This window comes from Peromyscus eremicus, chromosome 10 (assembly GCF_949786415.1).
Source record: "Peromyscus eremicus chromosome 10, PerEre_H2_v1, whole genome shotgun sequence".
Taxonomy (NCBI): Eukaryota; Metazoa; Chordata; class Mammalia; order Rodentia; family Cricetidae; genus Peromyscus; species Peromyscus eremicus.
This window is the reverse complement of record NC_081426.1, coordinates 67,734,136-67,745,659: the sequence shown is the minus strand read 5'-3', so window position 1 is coordinate 67,745,659 and position 11,524 is coordinate 67,734,136.

Below are 11,524 nucleotides of genomic sequence, written 5' to 3'. Positions count from 1 at the left end.
TTATTTTATTTATGTGTATGAGTGTTCTGCCTGCATGTATCATGAGCACACAGTGCCCAACGAGGTCAGAAGAAGATGTCTGATCCTATGGAACCCCAATCACAGATGTTTGCTAGCCACCATGCGGTTACTGTGAACCAAACCCAGGTCCTCCGCCAGAGCAACATGTGTTCTTAACCACTGAGCCATCTCTCCAACCCGATTTGGGAACTTTTTGAGACGGCAAAAGAACAGAACTTTTGGTGGTAAGAAGTGCTTGTAATCCTATCTTTGGCTTTATTTTATAAAGCACCCCCCCTTCTTTTATCAGGTCAAGATCGTATGTATGTATTGATGTACTAATAAAATGACGGGCATCACCGTGACATTTCCATACATGTATGTAACAAAGTTTATTGATATTCACATTCCCCTTTCACTCCCAACCTCCCTCGGGCCCACTTCTTAGGAACGGTTATAGCGGGATGATAAAGAGATTGTTACAAGTGAAACCTGGGGATGTTTGAGTCAGGTCTTCTAACGGCTCTTCCTTGGTATGAGCCAGCATGTCCTGCCGTGGAAAGGCTGAGCAGGCAAGCTTGCCCAGCACAGCACATTTCTGGGTGGATGGCTACCATACTAGTTTTTCTTCAAGTTGACATTTTCTTTCTCTTCTGAGTCCCCCTGGCATCCCCTAATCAGAAATATGAACACTGAAAATGACCATTGTTCACATTCAGCTTGCGTGTACTGCAGATGAAAATTGGGACATCATAGCCCTCTTGAAGAGGCCAGTTGGGACTTCTAGCTGTCGGCATGTGACAGAAAACTTGGAGAACCTGAATCATTCTAAGAAGCAGCTTTAGTGGTTTCTTTTACATGACAAGAGATTCTCCCACCGGATAATTAAAAGTTCCTGCCAGGCTCCTGCTGGCCTCTGAAACCTGAACTGGACCCTGAATCATACGGCTTTGGGTCTGTACAAAGGTGAAGTATGACCATCTTGAGCTAACACACAGGATGATGAAATTGGTGGCGTTGATGGAGGATGGTGGGAAACCAGGAGGCCAGCAGAGACCAGGCAGGAATGAGGCTGTCGGTGCCCAACTCAGCCAGGCTATGTTGGAGCGAGGCAGCTAGCTCCATATCTTATCAATTGTCATTTTGTGTGATTTAAGACAGCCCAGCATTAAAATCTTAAAAACATGTGTGGGGGTGGTGGGGGGCAGGCATGGATAGAAGTCTAAATGCCATGGCACTCATTTCCAGAGCCCTCAAGAGATAATGTCCCTGTGGAAGCTGTGTGGGGCACTTAAGGGTGGCTTGCCGCTCAGCGTAATAAAGTCCCAAAGTGACCGTTACATTTTCTGATAAAGGCTCCCTCATGCCTACTGGCAGAAGCTGATGAACATGACCGTGGAGTTAAGCACCCAAGGCAGCAGGGGAAACTGAGATAAACCACTGCAGTTATTAACCTAGGAGCTGTTTAATGGCACAGAAAGTGTCAGGAGCATGGCTGGTCTGACCGCATTCCCACCTCGATCCTGCTTTTATTCAGGTACAGCGTGTTGTACCTTGGCAGCCCACAGCTAGTACCAGTCTTCACAGCTGTGGCTAGGAAGGGTTTGTGTCTGGAATGCTCACAGTCAGCCGTCTCCACACCTCGCTGTGCTCCTCAGAGCTGCCTGGAGACAGTGGCAGGTCAGTGTGAAACTTGTCGTCCATATTTGGGGCTCTTGGGTTTTATTTACTTTTCATCCAAAGAGACGGTGTTCTCCAACTGTTCAGACAATCTATCCACCAAATGGTGCTGGCTAGACTAGGTACCCAGCTGCAGAAGAGTAGACTCAGAGCGAGTCTGTCATTGCGTACAAATCAATTCAAAGTGGCTCAAGCCTCTTATCCTAAGACACCAAAACTTTGGAAAGCATAGGGGTATACCTGCGGTTATAGGACAAGAGCTTCCTGAACAGGACCCCAACCGCGCAGGGCACAGTCCCATGAATCAATAAACAGGGCGACTGAACTGAAAAGTTCCTGTGACACAGGGGATACTACCAGCAGAGTGAGTAAATGGCCTACAGACGGGAGAACATTGTTGCCAGCTGTCCCCCAGACAGGGCGTGTGATGTCGAAAATAAATTAAAAACTGCACACATTAAACACCAAGACCATAAGATTACTGATCAATGAAAAGAGAGGTCTCAGAAGAAATACAAATGGCCCGTGAGCAGTTGTTGTTTTTTTTTAAAAAATGTTTCAAATTGTCAGCCATCAGGGAAGTGTAAATTAAAACCACTTGGAGAATCTATTCCATCTCATCCTGTTGGAATAGCAGTCTCAAGATGAGAAACCAGGACTAATGCTAGTGAGGCTGTGGGGAGGGAGGAACCCGGGTGCAAACGTCTTCCCAGGGACACCCAAGGCCAAACACCAGAGCAAATGTCCACCGATATCTTTTGAGATCAGGAAGTGAAGATGGGCGATGAACTTTGCAGTTGTTATTGTAGCTGGACATACAGATCTTCGTGCTGGTCAAGTTATGCTGTATCTCATCTTTAAAAAAGATCATCCATAGGAATCTTTCCTCAGTTGCCTGTGTACTGATACAACGTGTCAGGGCTGGAGGGAAGCCCCAGTTTATCATGGCATGAGGGTCTCCCTGGAACAGCTTGTCTTAATCAGGCCCGTTCATCAGTAGCTACGCTCTAAGCAAGGATCTATTTGGATGGGAAGTTTTTGCTATGAGGAGGCGGGACGCTGATGAGGGAAGGGTGGGCTGTAGTGCAGACAGGTTTTAGGTCACCCCTTATCCTTAGGAAAAGCCCCCTCCCAGGACTGTGGTCCTCACATCCTCACATGCGTGTTATTCTTGGGCTGTTGTTTAGGGATGGTCGTGATCAGGGCAGGGATGCTGATGTCCAGCGTTTAAAAACAACTTCCTTGGGAAGAGGAACAGTCTGGAGAGCCCACTGAGGAAGGGCACGGAGCTGCAAACTCCAGGAGTATCCTCATTGTAGAGGTATCTAAACAAAACAAAACAAAACAAAAAAAACAAACAGCCGAGAAACTGGCCGAGTGGAATAATAATAATAATTCTGGGGCCACTGTTGCTTCTAGAAGAAGAAAGAGCCTTCAGGTTTGGAAGGGCTTTTATTGACTAGAGGGTAGGAAGGGGGAGGCCAGGGGCCACAGAGGATGTGTTTCCTTCCTCCTGATAATTGTTTGGCCAGTTGCTGTACATGCTCACACACCAGGGTCTGCAGGAGGTGGCTGCCAAGAGAAGCCTCTCCATATATGCACATGGGGAAAAGCCACCCATCTTGATAATAACTTTTCTGAACTTATTAGGTGTCCTATTCCACTGCTCTGTTACTTGTTTGCAGGTTTGGGAGTCAAGCAGTTTGTGGCAGGACATCCTTTGGTGAAGCCTCTTGGCTGAGCGTTGGTTGGTCCGATCTTAGCCTTACCTGTTTGGGAGCCTTGTAGGGACCGATGACCCGGTAAGAGCCTTAGCACTGGCCCCAGACCAACAGTGCTTCCTCAACAAATGCTGGTGTCTGTCCCAGTGGCAACTGATACTCTTTTTGTGTGTCTTGTTAGGAAGAAACACTAACCATTTAGAGAAATAACAAAGATTCTTTATTTAAGCAAGGCTTAGCTAGGAAGTGTTGCTACCCATCCAGAGTAGAATGGATGGGGGTGGACCACGGAACTGAAAATCACTGGGGATTTTTTTTTTTTTTTCGTTTTTCGAGACAGGGTTTCTCTGTGTAGCTTTGCGCCTTTTCCTGGAACTCACTCTGTAGTCCAGGCTGGCCTCGAACTCACAGAGATCTGCCTGCCTCTGCCTCCCGAGTGCTGGGACTAAAGGCGTGCTCCCCCACCGCCCGGCATCACTGGGGATTTTTTAATAGAAGGATTTATCATACATTTATTTATTTGCCCCCCAAATCCTTACAAGGGCTTTGATTTGTGCCAGATGCTGAACTATATGCTCAGATAAAATAGGCATCAGCACAAAGGCATGAGAACGATTCTGACGTCATGGAGCTATAGTTCGGGAGGTCTCCCTTGAACCCTCTCTAGGGCTTTGCAGGCAACTCTGCTTGAACTCCTTCAGAACCACAAGCTCCTTTCAGAAGCCCATTGGTAGACCTTATCCTCTCAAGAGGTCTCCCATCTCAAGTGTTTGGGGAAACAAATGCTTACAGTATTTGGGGGGCCTCTAGTTCACTTCTAAATAAGCCACTAGCCATGAACAGGTCATGGCAAATTTAGGCAAGGGAGCCTCCTGGGCCTTCAGGATCCTGGACATTTCCGATGTATTCTGGAAGGACTGGGAACCACTTAATATAGATATCCTGTAAATTCCACTCTCCCCGAATATGTGTTTACTCAATTGTCATGGGAGCACGTTCTTCTGTCTGTAAAGTGAGATACTCAGAGAAGGAAAGGGAGCAGCCCCCCACCCTGCCCCTGCCCCAGCCCCCCATTCCATCTGCCCTCACCCCCACCTCCTAGATAATCTTTGGCTTAAAAGTGTTTTTAGAATTTAAATATGAAAAAGGTTCAAGCTGCAACCCACTGGAAACTTTTTCAGTGACTACCCCTGTACCACCCTAACGCCCCTCTGTCCCTCTACCCATCCACTGACTCTTTTCTTCATTGTTTTATAAAGTAGTTTGTGCCTGTTTGAGTCACTTTTAAGATAACAGGGCGGCCTTGTAAAGCTCAGAAAGTTGTTTATGTCCTTCCCATCAATCTCTGCCAGTTTCCTAACTCACCCAAAGCAGCCACATTGTTCCCATTTTCCACTGTGGGTTGGCTTTTCTACTTTTCTAGTTGCAATGTGTTCTCTTCCTATGAGCCTTTAAAAAATGAAATATTATGTTTGTAAAGTCACTCTCTAGAGGGGCTGGAGGGATGGCTCTGCGGTTAAGAGCACTTACTGCTCTTGCAGAGGACCTGTATTTGGTTACCAACACCTGCATGGTTACTCACAACCATCTATAACTCTAGATCCAGGGGACCTGATGCCCTTTTCTGACCTCTGAAGATACCTGGCAAGTATGTGATGCACATACATACATGTAGGTAAAGCATGCATACCCATAAATATGTATGTTTGGAAAATAAAAGAATTTGGAGTTGCTCTGTATTATTGACTGTTTCCGTAGTTCCTTTTGATTATCACTGTCTTATTCCATATTGTGACTATGTTGAAATTTGTTTCTCCATTTTCCTACAGAGGGACAGACACCCAGACTGTATCATCCAGGGGATAATGTAAATAAAGCCACATGAGCTCTCTTATCTGTATCCTCAGTAAATAAATGTTTTCATTTCTTTGGGTAAATATTAAGGACTGGAATTGTTGTGTAAAACATAGCTGCATGCTTAGCTTTATAAAATATAGCCAAACTGGATGTCCCACTTTACACTCCCTCAATAAATGCAAGACAGCGCTTCAGTTGGTCTAGACAGGGTTTTGGTAAAGACTGAAGGATAAATACTTTGGACTCTGCCCATTGTATTGTGTGCTGCGAATTTCCAAAGTTATTAATCTCTCTGGAGAACCAAATTTGACTTTCTGATTTTTTTTACATGTTAACATCTATATTTTATCACCTTAAATTTCCACACACATCTATTCTTTTATTCTATTTATTTTGAATTTAATTTACTCTTCTTTGATATTCTAGTTAGGTTACCTAATTTTTTGACCTTTAAATTTTTCAAACAGCATTTTATTCCATAAAAGCTTTCCCAAGCACCACTTTAGACACACCCCATCTACCATGTATTTAATTCTATGTCATTACTGTGAGTTAAGATATTTTTTCCCTTAGTGATTTATTCCCTACTGGAGGCATCGTTGGAAATGCATTGCTTAATTCTCAAATCTGTAGCAAGTTCTCCAGATATATTTTAGATTGATTTCCTATTAAATCCCAATTTTAGAGATAGTATGCTTTATGGTTTTCAATCCTTTAAGTTTTATTAAAATTTATTGTATAGCCAACATATATTGTATCATGGTAAATAGTCCATAGATATAAGAAAAGAATGTGTATTTTAAATTATTTGGTTAAGTGTTTTTTCTTTCTTTTCCTGTTCCTCTCTTCTCTCCCCTCCCCCTCCTCCCTTCCCCTCTTTCCTCTTTTCTTCATAGCGCAGCCCATGCTGGCCTGAACCTGTAATCCTCTAGCCTCAGCCTCCCCTGTGCTGATTCCATCAGTCCAGCAGCAGGTTAAATGTTCTACCAATATCAATTAGCTTAAGTTTGTTGATAACATTAAATATCTTATACTTGTTCTTATTCTTATCTGCCTGTTCTGTCAATTACTAATGATTTAAACATTTCTAAATACAGTGGTATTTCCACTTCTCCTATTAGTTTTTAACAATTTTTTTGCCTTATAATTATTAGTTATTTGGGCTTTGCTTTGTATTTTTTATGAATTGGACAGTTTATCATTGTCAAATATCTTCCTTTGTAGCTATTAGTACTTCTTGCAATGAAATCCACTTTGTCGGATATTCATACCACTATCTGATAATTAACACATTTTCCTACTACTTACTTTGACTCCATGGCTACATTTTTTATCTAAAGAATTTTTCCTGCAAATAGTATATATTTGGAAACTACATTTTAACTCATCTTCTATTTTCTGCCCTAATTAGGAGGGTTTATCAAATTTCCATTACTATTATTGACATGGTCAATGTTCTGGCTATCTGCTGCTAAGCAATGAATCATTGCAAAGGTTTGTGGTACCTAGTAACTACTACAGTGTGCTAATGGTGCTGTGAACTAGGGATCCAAAAGGAAAGTTCACAGTGGCTCTTCTTCCCTCTACACTGCCAAGGGCCTCAGGGGGATGACTCTGAGTTTGAAGATGCAAGCTTGGAGGGTAACTTTCGAGGGACTTCTTCACATTTTTAACAGATGCTGTGGAAGACAGGTTCACCTGGACTACGGACTGAAGTACTGTGTGTATCTCTTCCATCCGTAACCACTGTGTGGGAAATTCCCCAACTGTGCTTCATGCTGTTTGAGCAAACGTTCACTGTAAAGGTCAATGTCCTGAGATCCTTTGTTCCTAACATCAGAAGCCATTGTTCAAAGCACTCACCAGCCTATCCAGGTTCAATGACAGGGGTCATAGAGCCTACCTTTCAAAACATGGGTGCTCAAAGGACTTGCTACCATTTCTTAAAAACAGTTCACTTTACTTGGTTTGTTTTGTCTCTTTATTCCTTTTTCTTTTTCTTTTTTCTTTTTTTTTGTTTTGTTTTTCTAGACAGGGTTTCTCTGTGTAGTTTTGGTGCCTGTCCTGGATTTCTCTCTGTAGACCAGGCTGGCCTCGAACTCACAGAGATCTGCCTGGCTCTGCCTCCTGAGTGCTGGGATTAAAGGTGTGCACCACCACTGCCTGGCATATTCCTTTTTCTTATTCACATGTTTTCTTTTGCATCAACTGGATAATGTTTAAGCCTACTACTGGTTGTTGAGCGCTCTCTCTCTCTCTCTCTCTCTCTCTCTCTCTCTCTCTCTCTCTCTCTGTGTGTGTGTGTGTGTGTGTGTGTGTGTTTCCAACTACAGTATATATTCACATCACATATGGTTTATTTTGAAATCATTCATACTATTTCAATATATAATCCCCTAAGCATTACTTTTCATTAACCCTCTTTCTACTCACTTTAAGATGTTATTGTCTTTTTAAAAATCTATTGTCACAAATGCCACAATACAACTACATAATTCAGCATTAAAAACATTCACAAGAGAACAAACTATCCTTTATAGTTACCCATTTTTAAAAATTAATAAGCTTAATATACAGAGCGGTTGCAGATTCCCTGAAAAGCTGAATGAAAGGCACATCCAAGGATTCCCTTATGTGCTTTGTCCCAGAATCTGAACAATGACTGCATCCCACGCCACAGCAGTGTGCTTGTTGTGATCAATGGCTCAACACCAACACATCATCACCATACAAAGTCACCTTCATTTCAGGAGACTTCTGTGGGTTTTGACACAGGTCTATCATGTTTATCATATTGCCTTTGGAATAGGATACAAAATCACTTGTCTTTCCTAAACCAAAACAAAACAAAACAAACACAAACCAACAAACAAAAACCCTCTGCTGCTCCCATTCACCCTTCTCTCTTCCCTCCCCTCTGGCAGTCATTCATCTTTTTCTTTCTCCCTGGTTCAGTCTTTTCAGAATGTCACAGTTGGGACGGCACAGAACAGCCTTCCCAGCTTGGCCTCTTTCACTTGGTAGCAAGCACTTGAGTTTGGCTGTGGTTTGGGTAGGGTTTGAATATGCACTCCAAGGGTTCAGGTGTTTGGAGCTTGGCTTCCAGTATAACTGTACTAGGAGGCGGTATGGAAGATATAGGAAACGGGGCTTACTGGGAAATAAGTAGGTAGCTGAAGACACTGACCTAAAAAAATAATAATAAGGGTAGCCATCTTCTCACTCCCCTTTTAAAACCGTCTTACATGTGTGGGTCCCTCATCTCACTGGTTACTGGTATTTTTGAAGCTTTTGAGGGGAGGGGTTTACTAATTTTCATTCTTAGCAAGCTTGTTATTGATGTAGAAAAGCTACTCAGTTTTGTAGACTGCTATTTTGTTGATTTGATCTAAGAGTTTCTGGTGGGCTCATTAAAGTCTTTTAAATATAAGGTCACATCAATGCCAATAGGGATAATTTGACTTTTTCCTTTCCTGGTTGCATCCCCATTTCTCCTTTTCTTTGCCTAATTATTCTAGCTCAGGCTTCAGGTGCTATACAGAGTGAGAACAGGGTGAGTGGACGCTCTTGTCTTGTGCCTGCTTTTAGGAGAAATGCTTTACTTTTGGTACATTTAATGTAATGCTGGGCACAGGCTAGTCATATAGACCCTGTAGTATGCTGTGGTATGTTCCTTCTGTTCCTAGTTTCTTTGTCATAAAGGGATGCTGAACTTTGTCCTATATCTTTTGTGCATCTTCTGAGATGATCATCCTCTCTCTATTCATGCATCTATCTGTGTGCTATTACACTTTCTGATATACATGTGTTGATGTCCTTATATCCCTGAAATTAAACCAACTTCATCATGATATATGATCTTTTTAATGTATGGTTGAAATCAGTTTGCAATAATTTATTGATAATTTGTACCTATGTTCATCAAGGAAGTTGGTCTATAGGTTTTTATTGTTTTATTTCTTATGATAGCCTGATTTGGTTTTGGTAGCAGAGTCATGGAACTCACAGAATTCACTTGGCAGTGTTCTTTATCTTTCTAGTTTACAGGACAGGTTGAGGAGGCTTGAGGAGCACGGTGTTAGCTCTTTGACGATCTGGTAGAGTCCTGTACGGGATAGGTGTGGTCCTGGGCTTGCCACTGTCAAGAGACTCCACTACAGGTTCAATCTCATTGCTCACCACAGAGCCGTTGAAGTTGTTTATATCCTGCTGTTTCAGTGTTGGGAGGACAACATGTCTAGAAACTTACCAGTTTTTTCCCCCTAAAATTCCCAGCTTTTCAAAATAAAGTTGTTTTTTTTTTTTCCCCCAAGCATTCTCAACTGATCCTCTGGATTTCACTGGCATCTGTTTTCATTTCCCCCTCTGCATCTAAGTTTATTGTTTGTGTCTACTGTTTCCTCTCTTTTGGCCAGCGTGGCGGAGGATTTGTAGATCTCCTTTATTTTCTCAGAGAGCCCACTCTTTAGTTCATGGATTCTCTATATTTTTCTTTTCTTCTCCATTTCATTAAACAAGAAGGATGGTCCTTCTTGTTTACCTACTGCTTTGAATTGTCCCTGTTTACCTGAGATGTTAAGGGACATCATTAAGTTATTTATTTGAGATCTCTGCATACTTATTGTGGAAAGCATAAAATTTCCTCTTGAAATCTCCTTTTCTGTGACTCAAAGGTTCTGATAAGCTGAGATTTTATTTTCATTTGATTCTAGGACTTTTAAATTTTCCTCCCTAAGGGGATGGAAGATGAGCACCTGAGGGAATGGGATGGTCAAGCTAGGGGAGGGACGGAGTGGGAGAGCAATGAAAGAGATACCTTGATAGAGGGAGACATTATGGGATAAAGGAGTAACTTGATGCTAGGGCAATTCCCAAAAACCCACAAGGACAACCCCAGATTAGACTACTAGCAATAGTGGTTAGGGTGCCTGAACTGGCCTACCCTGGTAATCAGATTGGTGAATACCCTAATTGTCATCATAGAGCCTTCATCCAGTAACTGATGGAAGCAGATGCAGAGATCCACAGCCATGCACCAGGCCGAGCTCCTGGAGTCCAGTGGAAGAGAGGACACAGGGATTATATGAGCAAGGGGGGTCAAGATCAGGATGGGGAAATCTACAGAGACAACTGAACCAAGCTCATAGGAACTTATGTCCTTTAGACCACAAGCTGGGGAACCTGCGTGGGACTGGACTAGACCCTCTGCATACGCGAGACAGTTGTATAGCTGGGTCTGTTTGAGGGGTCTCTGGCAGTGGGATCAGGTTATTTACCTTATAGAAGTCTATGCTGCTGCTTATTTACCTTACGGACATTGTTCCAGTGTCTTCTGGGATACTTTCTTGTTTGTAGAGTTTCTGGTGAGAAGTCAGTCATTTATTTTCAGGTCTGCTTTTAAAGATATTTTCCTTCTGTTTATGTTTCATTGATGTCACTCTTAAGTGTTTAAGTGTTATTTTTCTTATTGTCAGAGAGAATAGGGTTCAGTGAATTTCCAGCCCCATAGGTTGATCTTTTCATAAAACTTGGAAAGTTTGAATCAGTATTTCTTCTATAACAGGTTGTTTGTTGGTGTCTGTGTCTGTGTGTCTGTGTGAGTGTATGCTATATGAGTGTGGGTACCTAGGGAAGTGGAAGAGGGAGTTTGATCCTCTGTAACTGGAGTTACAAGTGGTTGTGAGCCACCCAACCTGGATGCTTGGAACTGAACTGTGTGGTCCTCTGCAAAAGCAGCAAACATTCCTAATTACTGAACCCTCTCTGCAGGCTTCACTCACTATTTCTTCAAGTATTTGGTGTTGTTCAATGTTCAGCCTCCTCCCTGCCTGGGACTTCTGTTGTGTGTGTCATAAACTCACTGTTATTCCGTGCTTATTAATACCATTTTCACTTTTCCTCCTTTGCACTCAACTTGTATATTTTTGCATATGTTTACATGTGTGTGCAGAAATATATGTGGGGCCCAGAGGTAAATGTTGAGTATCTTACTCAGCTGCTCTGCGTCTTATTTTTTGAGACAGGATCTCCAAGTGAACCTGGATTTAACCAACTTGGCAAGACTGGCTGGATTCTCTCTTTCCACCCAGTGCTACATTTGCATGCACCACTGACTCTTGTGCTGGTGCTGGGGATGGAACTCAGGTCCTCATGCTGGGTGGCGAGTATTTTCCCAATTGATCTGTCCCCCTAGTCCAGGATGAATAATCTTCCTTGCTCTTTATTTACATCGACTGATCTTTCCTTTGTGACTCCAGTCTTGTTCT